We start from the raw sequence: 17,585 nt of genomic DNA, 5'->3' as shown, positions 1-17,585 counted from the left end.
CGTGTCTCCTTCAACCTCTCCACCTTCAAAAACCTGCAACTTAATTTGCTACGAAAAAGCTTCAATTTTGCTACGTGTTTTAGGGCTTTTTCGTGGCTAATTCGGGAACAAATAAACCTGCATAAAAACGCGATTAACCAAAACAAAAAGGATCCAATCCTACATATAATCATGCCCTGAGTTCATTGGAGCAATTATTTTGGCCTGAAAAGGCGTGTATATACGGTTACGAACAAAAAGCTCTCACGAACTCATCCATGGTGATTTGGATTTCTTGCGTTCCTGGCCCTATGTAATGGTTCAGATCTGTTCTAAATCACACAAGGAACTTAAATATGCGGTTATGTTCGATTGAAACACGTTAAATCATGCAAAACGAAATTCAAATGCATATGAAATTGTATGAACATTTTACCACCATTCTACACGTTAGGGGACAGTGCTAATGCTTCAATAGCGACATATTTTACCTCTTGAGAAGCTTTGGATGGATGGTTGGTGCTGAGAATGGCTGCAAACTGTAATACGAAATTTCAAGCTTTTGGTTGATTTTTGAACTTTTAGTAAGGTGTGTTTGGGGCTAGGGTTTCGTGAGTGATGAGGCTGCAATGTTGTGTTTATATAGTAGATAAAATTAGGGTTGAAAAGGAATGGAAAGAATCAAGTTTTAAATGAAAGAAATATTTGATTTTTTTAAGAAAAATATGAAACTTTCCAATTCAATCTCCCATCTATTTTCCACACTTTTTCTCACGTTCAAATTGGCTTTGTTGAGTGAACTTGGACATATTTTCATAACTGGAAAGTTTTGGTATGACTTTATTTTATTTTATTTTGATTTTATTTGATTTATTTTGATTTAATGTGAATAAAACCAAAAATAAATGAAATAATATCATAAAATAAATAAAACTTAGATCTTGGGCCCTCTATGAGTTTAAAATTTCGTGGATGATTCAAGAATTATGGCCCATTACCCAAAAATATAAATTTCATCACTTAGGTTTTTGCGCCTTTCTTGAAAATCGCCCACCTTGTACCAATCATATCTCCCTCATTTTTTATCACATGAAGGTGTTTTTGTACATTTTGGAAAGCTCAAAGAGTCTTCTAAAAGATGCTTTTGGTTTCACCTTTATTGAACTTACCATGCTCATTTACCATCCTTTGAGAAAAGACTCGTTATTTGTCATGGAGATGATGTGAGATATATTGAGCCATATGAGATGCCTTGGAGCCATTGATTCAGTGATTTTCCTTTGAACAGACCAAACCCTTAGGAGAAAATGTATGGGCAAATTTTGGGGTATGACAGCTGCCCCTGTTCAATTATCTTAAACCTGAAGATGTAGAGTGGTTTGTATGCCAGTCGGTATCTGAAGGTGGAAGATGATTGAACACTAGAATACCAAGAAATTTGCCCTTACTGAAGTAGGGACCTTTGTCGGAGATGGGCTTGAAGATGCCATCCAAGTGTATGACAGGGATGGGCTTGAAGATGCCATCCAGTCAATCATGCATTCGATCATGTTTGGAATGTTTGAGAAGTAGTTATTTGAGTGTTGATCGGGTCATTACTGTTCGTAGTAAATGAATTAGATCTTTGAGAGTTGATCGTGTCAGTACTATTCGTAATACTTGAATTAGATCTCGGAAGGATGATAGTGTCTACACCGTTCGTGATAGTAGAATTAGCTCTCTTGTCGTGTCAGCACCGTTCGTAGTAACCGAATTAGACTTTAGAAACAATTGATTGTGTCCACACCGTTCGTGATGATGGAATTAGAACTTTGAGATTTGATCGTGTCAGTACCGTTCGTAATACCTGAATTAGATCTTGGAAAGATGATCGTGTCTACACCGTTCGTGATGATAGAATTAGATTCTTTGTAGGTTGATCGTGTCAGCACCGTTCGTAGTAACCGAATTAGATCTTGGAGAGATAATCGTGTCTACACCGTTCGTGATGATAGAATTAGATTCTCTTGTCGTGTCAGCACTGTTCGTAGTAACTGAATTAGACTGGGAAGGTCAGTGATGATAGAATTAGATCTCTGAGAGTTGACCGTGTTAGTACCGTTCGTAGTAACCGAATTAGATCTTTTGTCGTGTCAGTACCGTTCGTAGTACCTGACTTAGATCTTGGAAAGATGGTCGTGTCTACACCGTTCGTGATGATAGAATTAGATTCTTTGTAGGTTGATCGTGTCAGCACCGTTCGTAGTAACCGAATTAGATCTTGGAGAGATAATCGTGTCTACACCGTTCGTGATGATAGAATTAGATTCTTTGTAGGTTGATCGTGTCAGCACCGTTCGTAGTAACCGAATTAGATCTTGGAGAGATAATCGTGTCTACACCGTTCGTGATGATAGAATTAGATTCTCTTGTCGTGTCAGCACTGTTCGTAGTAACTGAATTAGACTGGGAAGGTCAGTGATCGTGTCTACACCGTTCGTGATGATAGAATTAGATCTCTGAGCGTTGACCGTGTCAGTACCGTTCATAGTAACTGAATTAGATCTTTGAAAATGATCGTGTCTTTACCGTTCGTGGAAAATGAATTAGATCTTCGAGCGTTGACCGTGTCAGTACCATTCGTGGTAGCTGAATTAGATCTTGGAAAGTTGGAGATTTCGTTCATTTGTCTGTACCTGTATCCTGCGATTGGTATAGTTAGTCTTTATGCAATGTCATGATGCATGTATTATGTAATGAGTCCCTTAAATAAATGAGAAACTTTGTATGTTATGGATGAATTCATTATGAGGTAATGCATACGATGCATGAACATGTTTATGACATATGATATGTGTTTTATGTTGTCTTGATTGAGAAAATAAATCTCTATGCCTTTGTGATTTTGATGTCTGATCTTGTTTTGAAGATGCTCAGCTGGGGGTTTATGATTTCTGCTTGGGATGATCAGTAACTTGATGTTCCCTGATTGGGGATTAGAGATATTAATAAACCATGTTGGAGAAGAGCAAAGTGTTGGAGCACCGGTAGTGTTGAAGATGTAAACTCTGTTGGGGAGCCATGTCTTTTGTCGGGAGCGTTTAAAGATATCTTCTTAATGATTACTCTGTGGGGATATGATCTTGTGAACCCGACCCTGAGGGGAGACATGGGTGAAAGTTTCCCCCAGTATTATAGTAACTACCATTCCTGGATTTGATTAGGACACACCACTAAGTATTGATCAAGATGTCAAACTGGACTTGCATAGATTTGCCCCCGCTAGTAGAGACTTTGACAAGATTCGCCTCGCGAGGACTTTATGAGACGTGCACTATGGGCGACATGCCCCTAGCAATCATAAACTTAGGATGATGCCCATGATTGTTTTGGCATCCTTGAGGGATTCTCGAAATCTTGACTTGATTGCCCCAGATTGATCGGGAAATAGTTTGGAACCCACTTGGGATGTGACTTTGACTGTTTGGCATTTGAGAGTTTCTTGGAATCTTGGCTTGATTGCCCCAGATTGATTGGGAAAAACGTGTCATGCCCCTTGTATACGTAGGAGACATTGCTTCTTGGAGTAATATTGTCTGTCGGGATAGTTTTCAGTCATTAGTTGTACCCTGTGCAGGTTCTTTCTGTTGCTAACATTCGAAATTATGTAGCAGAATTTGTTTAATAATGAATTTATGAGATGCAATGCATACGTTTGTCTTGAGTTTTTGAAAAGCATTAAAACAAGAGATGTAAAGCGTGATATTTGTAAAAACATGTTATTTGTAACAATGTGATGTTTGTAAAAACAGAATATCAACTTAACATTTGTAGTAAACCTTAAGGAGTCAGGATACCTTTTTGGTGACAATATGCTTTCGAACTAACCATGCTTCAATTAGGACTTTCAAGGGTTGTAACGTGGCTTGGTTCATGGTTTAAGAAACAAAGGATAAAGGCTCAAAATTTGATTGTACCCACCCCTCTTCGTAATGATCTTCAGTCCTAAGCTCAGTTAATTCAACTTGTGCATTCAGGTTCCAAGAGACTTTTGGATTTGCGCCTTTGATAATGTTGATGGTTCACAAGCAAAGAGAACTTTTGAGATGGCAGACACTTCTTCCTTTTGGTAGTCACAACATTGTGTTGTTCAGGAATTTATGGACTTTTCTGTTTTCATCTTTTGATATCCCTAACTTTTGCCTGAACTGTTTTTTTTGAGATTACAATCAGCGGGATGACTTGATTTTTGCCTAAGTCATCTTTTGATTTTTGACTTAGCATGCTTTTCTTTGTATATATGTTTTTTCATTTTTTTTTGGAAGATATTGACTGCCTTGCTTAATGATTGATGAACCATCATCGGCTTTTGATTGACATCTCCAACACTTCTTTGATGTGTGCGGATGAATGCTTGTGATTGAAATCTTTGTTGAAAGGTGTACTGAATGATTCTCTTAAAATAGAATGCACAGCCAAACTAACTGAGAATTACCCTGCCTTAGGTTATGATCAAGGGTTTTAATTAGTACAAGAAAGAAACTTCTACTTCTTAGGCTCAAAGGGGGTTGACGAGGGATTAACATCCTTATATCTCCATTGTTTAGGAATTGAACAAATGCCTGTACATCGTCAGCATAGTCCGCTCAAAAGCATACTGTATGAGGTTGTGGTATCGTTTTCGTCATCCTCCCTCAAAAGGTATACAACTTTAGCAGGAGTTGAGTATCACAAAAACATATGCAGAATAAAGACATAATTTAAAATGAGTGATAACGAAATAATTTATTCAAGACAAACATATGCAATGCACTAATGATGATTATTAAAACAGATAATGTCTATCATAATTTGAATGTTTAAACAAACAGAATAAAAATTGCAAATGAAAGTAAATCTAATGATCTAAAGTTCATCCACTCTGACATTAATCAGTCTTGTCGTGATTGTGCAAGGGAGCAGTGATCACTACAGGAGTCTTGGGATGAGGGAATTCAATTTCACCAGCATCGATCATATCTTGAATCTTGTTCCTCAATGTCCAGCAATTGTCAGTGTCATGTCCAGGACTATTAGAGTGATATGCACACCTTGCATTAGGATTATAACGAGAAGAAGAAGTATTAGGGTTCCTCGGAGGGTCCTTCAAAGTAATCAACTCTGACTTCAACAAGTGTCGTAATGCCTGAGCCAGCGTCATATTGATCTTTGTGAATTGACGCCTAGGTGCATCTGACTTGCATCTTTGTTGTGGAACTGGTGTAGAGATCAGAATCGTCCCCACAGATTGGTTGGGTTCATTGTGACCTTTCCGATTGTTCCCAGCATTAGCCATATGAGGTTCCTCAGGTGAGTTGAAATCAATGATCTTATCATCAATGAGGTCTTGGATTTTATTCTTCAATAGCCAGCAATCGTTAGTGTCATGTCCGATGTTGTCGGAGTGGTAAGCACATCTTTATAATGATGAGACAAAGTGTTAGGATTCCGAGGAGGATCCCTCAAAGTCATTAGTCCTTTCTTCAGCATATGTTGCAACGCTTCAGCCAAAGTCATGTTGATCTTTGTGAATTGTCTTTTAGGCGCGTTATGCTTACGTTGTGGTTGTGATGCTGATGTGGAGATCAGAGCTTCCCCACCTTGTTGGTTACGCATAGTATTAGCCATGTAAGGTCCCTTGATTAAATTGAAGTCAATGATCTTGTCGTCAATTAAGTCTTGGATCTTATGCTTCAATGGTCCACAATCCTCTGTGTCATGGCTAGGACTATTCGAATGATAAGCACATCTCGCATGGTACTTATACCCAGGAGCAGGATTTGTAGGGATTGAATATGAAGGTAATAAGGTTATCAAGTTCTGGTTGAGCAATTGTTGCAGAACTTGAGACATCGGCATGTGCAACAGAGTGAATGATCGCTTGGGTTTGGATTTCCATTTACCTTGACCATCTTGTTGCCTATGTTGATCCTTCTCTTTCTCGATCAGAAGTGCCTTTAGTTCTTGTTGTCCCTTGGCCAAGTTAAAGATCATCTCTTGGAATTGGTTGTTCTGAGCTTGGAGATTTTTGACAGATTGTTCAAGGTCCATGATGCTGAAATAAACAGCGAGGGAGGATGAGAGACCTATTGTAAGAAACCTGTTATGCGATATTGTGGTGTCGTTTTTTTAACCTCCCCGTTTCACTTGGGAGGACGGCATGCTAGACCCTTCACGCGGAATTTGGAAGGAGAATGCGCCCGTGGTGGGATGAATTTTGTTTCAGTTCTTCCTACGATATCACACGAACTTTCTTATTGTCCTACGAGTAGGAAAGGGGAAAAAAGATCTCAACTAAACCCTAGGAGTTTGCTAAGTGTGGGGATTTCACCTAGACTAGAAATTCTGGAGTCCGGGGGGTCGGTTATACATAGGGAAGTGTTTAAACACCCTACATATCTGTAGTACTCTACAGGAACCTTCTCTGTGTCATTGTGATTGTGTTTATTGCTAACGATTGGGAAAGTTTCTCCTTTGTGTTAGGAGAAGGAATTAAATTGATTTTAAAAGACAGACAGACAGACAAACTGACTATTTTTGGTATTTTATTAGCTCGCTGAGATTCCTTGTGAACCTCATGCCTACATATCCCTAGTGGAAGTCAGAGCTTAATGTAGTTTGGGGAACTAACTAGGGAAATTAATTATTTTTGGTGCCTTGCTTGAAGCTCAAGGTTGAAGCTTGAATTAAATCTCTGTTTACAGTAAAGAGACATGAAATCATCTTTACAGAGAGGTATTTGTACTATTCTACCACAAACATTTAAAGGAGTGACAGAATAACTGAATTCATTTCATTCAAGAGGGGGACCTTACTTGTGTATGTGCAAGTATACCAGTCAAATGCCTCTTAAATGAAAGAAAGATGCTCATCCAAATTAGGGAAAGTTACCACATGTCTGGGTTTTACTGCCAGCTCATGCCTTTCAAAATCCTAAATGGGAGACTTGATTAAAATTGAAATTGAAATGGAAATGTTTGTTTGTTTGAATGTGGTAGAGTAGTAAAAATATCTCTTTATAGAGATAAGCTATGTCTATCTACTGTATAAAAGATTTGACTTTAGCTGGCTTGTATGAGGCCCAAGCTTGAGGCTTTTTGATTGATTTATTAATTATTATTGACTCTGGGAGATGACTCCATTGAGGATTAATTACAGGGTATTTTTGTGTTCTGCACAAAGCCCAGAATTGAGGCTGACTCTATTTAGAGAGTGTTTATTTTGATGGATTTTTATTTGGTGTTCTGTACAAAGCCCAGAATTGAGGCTGACTCTAGCTAGGAAAAAACATTATTTTCTGCCTTGTACAAAGCCCAAGGTTGTGGCTGACTCTTAAATAAATTGAGTGTGGATGACTCTATGGGGAAAAGATCCTAGGTGTTAGGAATCTTACACAACATATGGTTTAATCTGCCTTGTACAAAGCCCAAGGTTATGGCTACTGAATGATGAAGAACTCACTGGGGAGACTCTATTATCTGCCTTGTACAATGCCCAAGGTTGAGGCTGACTCTTGACAGGGGAGTTTTATTGTTTGGGTGCCTTGTATGAAGCCCAAGGTTGAGGCTAACTGTTTTTGTTGGTTTGACTCTATTGAGGAGATTTTATTTATTAAAAGACTGTTTTTCTTTGGAAGCTAACCCTTTCCAGGGATTTTGACTCAGCTGGTGAATTTGTCTGTTAAAAGACTGACTTTATCATGTTTTTGGAGGCTGACCCTTTCCAGGGTTTTGACTCTTTTGGGGAAATTATCTCCTAAGAGAATGAATCTTTGGTTTTGAAAGACTGATGTTTGGAAGCTAACCCTTTCCAGGGGTTTTGACATTTTAAACAGATTTTTATTAATTGACTTTGGAGGCTAACCCTTTCCAGGGATTTTTGATTAAAATGACTGAATGTATGGAGGCTAACCCTTTCCAGGGATTTTGTTAAGATGATAGCAGAAAGATTATCTATTGGAGACTTCTTGTTTAAAGCCCAAGATGAAGGCTGACACTTTGAGGATAAGCACACATAGATCCTAGACTCTACTAAGGAAGATTGATGAAGATAAGGGTGACAGAGACTGTCCATGTCTATCATTCCAAAAGGTGTACTCAATGTGAAATTGAGACAAACTTAGCTTGTTTAAAGTCTGGTTTAAATTGGAAGAAACTCACCAGGGTATGTTAAAAGGTGACTAAAGACCTGTTCCTATGTTTATAAGAAACCTGATGGGTCCTTGTATACAAGCTCAAGAGGAAGCTGGAAATGCTTTTAAGAAGCCTGTGGGTCCTTGTACAAAGCCCAAGAGGAGGCTAATCGAGTGTCCTTGTTATAGCACAAGAGAAAGCTATGTAGTTTTGAACTTATTTTGGCTCTAAGCAAATGGGTAAGAGGTTTCACCGGGAATAATTCCTCTTTGGGTGGATGTGTCCTATTTTTTGGATTCTAAGGTTTTTGCCAAGATGTTTCACCGGGAATAATTCATCTTGGGGGTTTGAACTACAGATCTCTAATTAGGAAAGAGCCTTCACCGGGAAGACATTCTCAATCCTAGGTCATATTCCTATAATATATATATAGTTTAACTGTCCTAGGGTTTACACTCAAACGTAGTTCTAAACTAATATATATGCACAGTTTATATTTGACAGTAATTTAAATAAAGACTGTAAATTGAAAGCTTGTAAAGCCTAACCTGGATGGAGTGGAGGCCTTTGGAGAAGTATGTACAGAGCCTCAACAATATTTTTGTTGTTTTGTTGATAACAATTGAATATTTATTATAAACAGTTAAGGGTTTTTGAAAACAGAAGAAGTGAAGATGGACAAAGGTCACATAGGTATCTGAAGAGTTTCACCGGGAATAATGCCCTTCAAATACCAGAAGAATGTTTTGAAAACAGAAAGAAGATTTTGAAAATACAGTTTTGAAAACAAGCTAAGAAGAGAAGGTGTTTGGGACTTACACTCTATTAGAGGCCCAATACTTTATAGTACTGGTTACAAAAGCAGTTTGAAAATGATTTGAAATGGTATAAGGTTTTGTTGTTTGAAAACCTTAATCATCCGTTTAATCGGAGACTGGTAATAGCTTTGAAAATTGACAAAAGTCAACTTAATTAAGGTAAAGAATAAAGATCTATGCCTAATTAAGACCTAAACAAATAGGGTTTTATCATGAGCTTATTCACAAAATAAATAGGTTAAAATAAAATGACAATATATATTTAAAGTATTTAAGAAAACACTTAAAAACATACTATTTTAAACCTAATTAAAATACATGAAATAAATAATATTTTTTTATGATTTTTTGTTTATTCACAAAATAGATATATTAAATGACAAGTGTGTGAAAAATGAAGTGAAAATAAATTAATTTGATAGGTTAAATAATTGGTTGAAGTTGTGAAGAAATCAAATGGAAAAAAGTGGTAAAAAATAGGGTTTTGTCACCAACCAGGTTTGAACCCACGCCCTTTATGTTACCAGCCCAAAACAACACCACTGAGCCAACGCGCGCTTAGTGACAAAAGAATGGTTCCATTGCAAATCATACATTACTCAAGTGCATATAAGCAATAAAAGAGAAATAAAATCAAAAGGTCTGGGGCGAGGGGGATTCGAACCCCAGACCTTGGGCACGCGCAACACACAAACACTTTTTACCACTGGGCTATCACGTTTTAGTCGTTTATAAGACAACTATCACTCAAAATAAAATAAACTCTTTCCTGAATTTGAATTTTTGCGCGCCACCACCATTGTCATCTTCAACCTCTAGCTTTGAATTTTTGAAAATCTGAACTCTCTCAACTCTCAACCATTTGCAACGATGTAAAGACCAAACTTGCTCTAAATTCACTCACGATTCTAAATATGTAACTAACATAGATTTATATTAACTACATCTAACTAATTTACCAGAAATCGTGAAGAACCCTAAAATTTAAAAATCAAATTAAATGGCTATACTGAAAGATAAATGAATGATGATAGAGGGTTTTCAATCCTCTGATGATGCTGAACAAGATAGAATCGAGCTATATCATAAAGAGTGCTTAAATTAAAGAGGTGGAGTTCAGAAACTTACCTCTGAAAATGGAGGTCGTGAGGATGATAGAGAGCAACTGGGCTTGTATGAATGATCCCAAAAGCTTCCTTGGGACTCAGTGATGCTAACTGAATGCTTGTTGTAACCTCAATCCTTCTGAATTGTTCTATGGACCTCCCTCGATTTGAGCTTCAAGTGAACATGGAGAGTGATGATTCTTGTGTTACAGATGAGCTGCAGCCATCTGAACAGCTTCACTACCTCCTATGGAACGTGCCTGGATGCTTGGCTCGATTGGAAACCTTCTGAATTGCACTATGGACCTCCAACTGCAACAGCTTCAAAGTGAGAGCAACAATGGTGTTCCTCCACTTACAGAAATGATCCAGGTGCTTGGATCACCTCAAATGACCTCCCTTGAGATGTTAGAATGCTTACTTTCCAAAGATAAGCTCTGGTTTGAAGAAAACGATTCTTCTTGCCAAAGAACTTTGAAAAACAATAAGCATGAGAAGAGAAAGAGAAAGCAAGGAATATGGTTGCTTTGGTGTGTTTTTCTACTGAAGTATGCCCTCCTATTTATAGGCAAATGAATGCAGATCAATTGGCTGTGGTGAGCTTGCTTAATGAAAGAAGTTTGGTTTCTTAGCAATAAGAAATTTTGAAAAGATCCTAAATGCAATGATGCATTTTCGGGCTAGCTTCCCCTATCCATTGATTCTATCTGATTTTGGGGAACATTTCAGATGCAAAGTGAGCTCTAATTGGTTGGTGAGAAGATTCCTTGGGTGATTCATCAATTTGCCATAAATTCACAAATGTAATCATTACATAATCACATGTTCTTGTTTTAGGAATCTTCTTCAATTATCATGGCATGGTGAAAATGAATGCATGGTATGTTTTCAGATGTGTTATGGGTCGTGTAGCATCCATATTTGAGGTCATGTGCACAAAATTTCAAAGTTCCAAAATGATGCATGACCTATAATTTCACTTCATGAGGCCAACTTTGAACAAGCATAACTCTTAGCTCAAAATGAATTTGGAGAAGGTTGAACACAATTTGGAAAGCCCTAAACATCTACTTCAAATCATTAGTTTGGAGTTTCTTCAAAATCCTTTGGCAAATTTGTGAAAAATGAGGCCAAAGTTGGAAGAAAACTAGGTTAAAACACTTAGAAAAATTTCTAAGGGTTTATGACCTAAAACTCCAAAATTTCCAAAACTCTTAAATGATTGATCTTTTGAAAAAAGTTCCATTGTAAGATGTTGTTTTATTTTGCAAGATCTACAACTTTCATGTTGGAAGTTTTTTGAGTTGTGTAGGTGAAATTTTGAGTTCCCACAATGCCCTCAAAAACCCTAATTCCCGACTTTTTGCTCCTTGAAGATTCTTTTTGAATTTCTTTGGTCAAATGACTTTAATATCCATATATTGATGATATTGATCCTTGAAAGTCATGGTTTGACCAAAAATCTTAAAAGTCAAAGGTGAACCCATACAGTTGACTTTTTCCAGATAAGGTGAAATTTTGGACTTTTGTGTAGAATCAAGATCTTCTCCTCAAATGAATGATGTAAATGGATTATATTGAGGTAGTAGAGGTTCTTGAATCATGTCTTGAGTTTTGGATCCATGCCCTGATTAAAAGTCAACTATCCTGGTGAATTAGGTCAAAAACCCTAATTGTCGACCATATGAAAATAATGACTGTAGACCTTGAATTGAGGTGTGATGTCCAGTGGATCTTGTCATATGAGTTATTTAAAAATGATTGATGTCTTTGAATGATCCCCTGGGGCTTTTTAGGGTTTCCCAAAGGTGATCCCTGATTTTAGTCCTTGATAGGCTAAAAAACCCTAGTCTGGTGACCTGAGTAAACCTGTATTCAGATGACTGGGTGTCTAATCAATCATAGGTGAAATAATGAAGCTCTTGAGTCTTATGATTGTATTAGAGACTAATCCTTCTATTGATTGATCCTTTGCCTGAGTTTTCTTGTTTTTGAGCATCCTCGATTAAATGCCAGATGAAGAAGTGACTGCTCTGGGTACTTGCTTTGACCTGATGAAAATCCTAAAGATATGTCATCTCAGGGGGGGTCAAAAATTAGGGTATGACAGATGTTACGAATGCAAATGGAATATTTTCAAGGATCTTTAGGAACTTAGTTAGCAACTTTAGAAAATGATTTGGTCGCGCCTTTGTTTGAAGAAATCTGAACTTTATCTTTGAACGTCTTTCTTTGAGAATCAAGCTCACCATATCGAGTGGGTCATCGCCTCTGATTCAAGATATCTCTGAATTTGAAGGTACATGGCTAGAGGAAAATAAATCCTCTTGCCCCTTGATGGGTACTGAGCCTTTGAATTGGAAAGCATAAGACCAAAGGAAAATAAATCCTTTTGCTCCTTGATAGGTGTGGTGTCTTTGATTTGGAAGACAAATGGCCAGAGGAAAGTAAATCCTCCTGCCCCTAGATAGGAATTCCGTCCTTGATAAGAGCACATGAAATTGTGCGCCCTAAATCCCTAAGATCCTTGAAAAGGTTAGTTTACATGTGATGTTATGATGTTATGATGTCATGCAGATGCAATGCATTAAGCATAAGGTTAAATTGTCCTACAGGAAAATCCTGCAAGGAAATAAAGGGTTAAAGCATAAGGTAGTGAGGACGAATTGTCCTACAAGCAAATCCTGCAAGGAAATAAAAGGTTAAAGCATAAGGTAGTGAGGACGAATTGTCCTACAAGCAAATCCTGTAAGGAAATAGAAGGTTAGTGGATTGACTGAACATGTAGTCGCCGAATGTCCTACAAGCAAATCCTGTAAGCAAATCCTGTCAACTCATCACTCCTTCAGCCACCGCTGCTGCTGTAGCACCTAACTGCGAGATTTGTGGATTGACTGAACATGTAGTCGCCGAATGTCAACTCTTGACTGGAGTCCCATCTGATCAAGTAAACTATGCTCAAGGAAACCCTTATTCTAACACGTACAACCCTGGATGGAAAAACCATCCGAACTTTTCTTATAAAAACAACAACGCGTTGTACGCGCCTGGACAAGCACCTGCTGTACCACCTGGCTACCAAAAAGCGCCTGTAGCTGCTCAAAACACCCCTAGGAAGTCGAATCTAGAAATCATGATGGAAAACTTTATAGCTTCCCAACAACAAACCAATAAGGACTTCCTAAATCAAAACATCCACAATAGCGAGCAACTAAAACAACTATCGAACAAAGTAGATGCCTTAGCTACGCATAATAAAATGCTAGAAACTCAAATCTCACAAGTAGCTCAACAACAAGCACCTACTGCTGCCCCTGCTGGCACGTTTCCTGCTCAACCACAACCTAATCCTAAAGGACATGCGAACGCGATAACACTACGAAGTGGAACGAATTACGATGGACCCCTTGATCCTAGAACTCAAAACGTACCCATGTCCCAACAAGAACCAAAGGAAACCCAAAAGACATCAACTGATGACCAAACTGCTAAGACTAATGAGAATAATAACGAAGTGGAACCTGAAAAAGAAAAACCTTACGTTCCACCACCACCTTATAAGCCACCAATTCCTTACCCTCAGAGATTAGCTAAATCAAAAACCGAAGCGCAATTTAAAAGATTCGTAGAACATCTGAAACAATTAAACATAACCATACCATTCACAGAAGCCATAACTGAAATGCCTTCGTACGCTAAATTCCTAAAAGAAATCCTATCAAACAAAAAGAAACTCGAGGATAATGAAACTGTAACGCTTACCGCCGAATGTAGCGCTATCATCCAAAATAACATGCCTCCAAAACTGAAAGATCCTGGTAGTTTCTCTATACCCTGCGTAATAGGTAAAACCATCATAGAGAAGGCCCTGTGCGATTTAGGAGCCAGTGTTAGTTTGATGCCTCTTTCAACCTGTAAGAAACTAAATCTGGGTGAGCTTAAAGCAACGAGAATGTCTCTTCAACTAGCTGACCGTTCAGTCAAATACCCTGTAGGAATGTTAGAAAATATCCCTGTTCGTGTAGGTCAATTCTACATCCCAACTGACTTCATCATTATGGATATCCAAGAAGATTCTAACATCCCGATCATATTAGGAAGACCATTTTTAGCAACCGCTGGTGCAATTATAGACGTCAAGCGAGGAAAGCTTACTTTCGAAGTAGGAGAAGAGAAAATAGAATTTATTCTTTCCCAATTCCTAAAAGCACCCTCTATAATTGACACATGCTGCTCTGCTGACATAATCGACGAGTGTGTTAATGAAATACAATCCGAACCAAATAAGGAAACCGAGATCCTAAAAATTCCTATACCGCCAATCTTTGAAGATGACAACTAGCGTGGGGAATATCAAGATAACCACCTGAGTGAATGTTTGGCACTAACTCCTGATCCTATACCTGGACCGAAGAAGCCTGCTATAGAACTGAAAACATTGCCTACCGATCTTAGATACGAATTCCTTGACGAAGAACTAAACCGACCAGTTATAGTGAACGCCAACTTAGGACAAACCGAGACTGTAAAATTACTTACTGTCCTAAGAAAATACCCAACCGCCTTAGGATATAACATATCAGATCTGAAAGGAATAAGTCTTTCCCTCTGTATGCACCGCATTATGCTCGAAGACGATAGTAAAACCTCTAGAGAACATCAAAGGCGAATAAATCCTATTATGAGCGATGTGGTTAAAAAGGAAATCCAAAAACTGCTTGAAGCCGGAATAATATATCCTATATCCGATAGTAAATGGGTTAGTCCTGTTCATGTCGTACCAAAGAAAGGAGGAGTTACCGTAATCACTAACGCAAAAGGCGAATCTGTAGCACAACGTACCCAAACTGGATGGAGAATGTGCATTGACTATAGGAACCTAAACAAAGCTACCCGAAAAGACCATTTCCCTTTACCTTTCATAGATCAAATGCTCGAACGCCTAGCTAAACACTCGCATTTCTGTTATCTGGATGGATACTCCGGATTTTTCCAAATCCCTATCCACCCTGACGACCAAGAGAAGACCACGTTTACCTGTCCTTATGGTACATTCGCTTATAGACGAATGCCTTTTGGGCTTTGCAATGCACCCGCGACCTTCCAAAGATGCATGATGGCAATATTTGCCGACTTCCTAGATGGAATAATGGAGGTCTTTATGGACGACTTCTCTGTCTGTGGAGGAAGTTTTGAAACATGTTTAGAGAACCTTGAATTGGTACTTAAACGATGCGTAAGCGTAAACCTAGTCCTTAATTGGGAAAAATGCCACTTCATGGTTCGACAAGGAATTGTACTTGGACACATCGTATCTGATAGAGGGATCGAAGTAGATAAAGCCAAAATCGAAATTATAGAAAACCTTCAACCTCCCAAAACTGTTAGAGAAATAAGAAGTTTTCTAGGACACGCTGGTTTTTACCGACGTTTCATTAAGGATTTCTCTAAAATTACAAAACCCTTAACTGAATTACTAATGAAAGACGCCGAATTCATTTTTACCGATAAATGCACTGAAGCATTTCATACGCTTAAACGAGCATTAATCTCTGCGCCAATTATGCAACCTCCCGACTGGAATGAACCTTTCGAAATAATGTGTGACGCAAGTGATTATGCTGTAGGAGCCGTTCTAGGGCAAAGAAAAGATAAGAAACTACATGTCATATACTATGCGAGTAGGACCCTAGACGAAGCGCAAATGAATTATGCCACGACAGAAAAAGAATTATTAGCTGTCGTATTCGCATTAGACAAGTTTCGTTCTTACCTGGTAGGAGCCAAAATAATCATATACACTGACCATGCTGCCATTAGGTACCTCCTAACCAAGAAAGACGCCAAACCGAGACTTTTGAGATGGATCCTGTTACTACAAGAGTTCGAACTGGAAATTAAAGATAAAAAGGGCACTGAAAATGTCGTAGCAGATCACCTCTCTCGATTGGAAAATCTGAAACCCGAACAAGTACCAATTGACGATGATTTCCCTTATGAAAGACTCATCGCTCAGTTAGAAGCCAATGAATTAGAACCATACCATCCAAACGCTGAAACCAACAACTTTGCATAAATAGCTTTAGCCCGCTCTGACACACCTTGGTATGCAGATTTCGTAAACTACCTAGCTGCTGGTGTGCTTCCTCCTGATCTAAGTTACCAACAGAAGAAGAAATTCTTCCATGACCTAAAACATTACTATTGGGACGACCCACTCCTGTTCAAAAGAGGCCCCGATGGATTCTTTAGACGTTGTGTACCCGAGGAAGAAATAGGAAGTATAATAACACACTGCCATTCTGCACCGTGTGGAGGACACCATAGCACATCTAGAACCTGCGCCAAAATCCTTCAATCTGGACTCTTCTGGCCCAACTTGTGGAAAGATGTTTATTTTGCTGTGCTAAACTGTGATAGATGCCAACGAACCGGAAATATTTCGAGACGCGATGAAATGCCTCAAAAAGGCATTCTGGAAGTAGAAATATTTGACGTCTGGGGAATAGACTTTATGGGACCGTTTCCGTCATCGTTTGGAAATTAATATATACTCGTAGCCGTCGATTACGTTTCAAAATGGATAGAAGCTATCGCTTCTCCTACAAACGATACACGAGTAGTTATCAAACTCTTCAAAAACGTCATTTTTCCTAGGTTCGGTGTGCCAAGACTGGTAATTAGCGATGGTGGTTCCCATTTCATTTCAAGAAAACTTGAGAAACTCCTTCGAAAATATGGAGTAAATCATCGAATAGCTACACCATACCATCCACAAACAAGCGGACAAGTAGAAGTATCTAACCGCGAAATAAAACAAATATTGGAGAAAACTGTTGCTACATCTAGAAAAGATTGGTCAACCAAGCTAAATGAAGCTCTATGGGCTTATAGAATAGCTTTCAAAACTCCAATAGGAACTACCCCATTCAAACTCGTTTATGGAAAATCATGCCACCTCCCGGTAGAATTAGAACATAAAGCCTATTGGGCCATTAAGAACTTAAACCTAGACTACACTGCCGCTGGTGAGAAACGACTTCTAGACATAAACGAATTAGAAGAACTTAGACAAGACGCTTACGAAAATGCCAAAATCTATAAAGAGAGAACGAAAAAATGGCACGACAAGCGTATATCGAGGAAAAATTTTAGCATAGGCGATAAAGTACTTTTATTTAATTCTAGACTAAAATTATTTCCTGGGAAGTTACGATCTAGATGGTCTGGCCCTTTCGAAATAACTAACATATTTCCGAGTGGAGCGATAGAAATCAAAGGAGAAACCGTCAAACCTTTTGTCGTAAATGGGCAACGTCTAAAGTATTACCATCATCTCGAACACGATGAAAACATCGGACTTTTTAAACTTGACAAGCTGCCCGCTCATTCGAAAAAATAGTTTTCTATTTTTAAATCGTCGAGCTTACGACATAAAACAAAGCGCTTGGTGGGAGATAACCCACATTTATTTATTCTTTTATTTTTATTTTTAATTTTATTTTTAACCTTTTATTTTCATTTAAATAATC

This window comes from Vicia villosa, linkage group LG7, assembly GCF_029867415.1.
Source record: "Vicia villosa cultivar HV-30 ecotype Madison, WI linkage group LG7, Vvil1.0, whole genome shotgun sequence".
Classification (NCBI taxonomy): Eukaryota; Viridiplantae; Streptophyta; class Magnoliopsida; order Fabales; family Fabaceae; genus Vicia; species Vicia villosa.
This window is presented reverse-complemented; position numbering follows the sequence as displayed.